The sequence below is a fragment of the Etheostoma spectabile genome, chromosome 11, assembly GCF_008692095.1.
Source record: "Etheostoma spectabile isolate EspeVRDwgs_2016 chromosome 11, UIUC_Espe_1.0, whole genome shotgun sequence".
NCBI classification, from domain to species: Eukaryota; Metazoa; Chordata; class Actinopteri; order Perciformes; family Percidae; genus Etheostoma; species Etheostoma spectabile.
Genome location: NC_045743.1, coordinates 19,812,586 through 19,812,794, shown reverse-complemented (window position 1 = coordinate 19,812,794; position 209 = coordinate 19,812,586). Strand labels below are relative to the sequence as shown.

Below are 209 nucleotides of genomic sequence, written 5' to 3'. Positions count from 1 at the left end.
ACTACAAACCAAAGTTAAAAACAAACCTGAAGCTGAAGCGGAGAGGGATAGAGCGAGAGAGGGAGCGAGAGAGGGAGCGCAGTTCTCCGTGTTCTGTGTGTGTGTGTGATTGAGCAGAGCTTGTTTGTAGGTGGGGGGCGCTGTGACTATCACAGAACGCACCGCGGCCAGCTGAGGAGATGTATTCAATCCGAGCACGGATATTGACT

General features: G+C 52.2%; 1 long non-coding RNA gene across 1 annotated transcript in view; it reads left to right on the top strand.

Moving 5' to 3' along the window:
• The window catches only part of LOC116697572 (uncharacterized), a 16,831-nt gene that overhangs the window by 708 nt on the left and 15,914 nt on the right, over window positions 1–209 (top strand). The gene's annotated exons all lie outside the window — the stretch shown is intronic.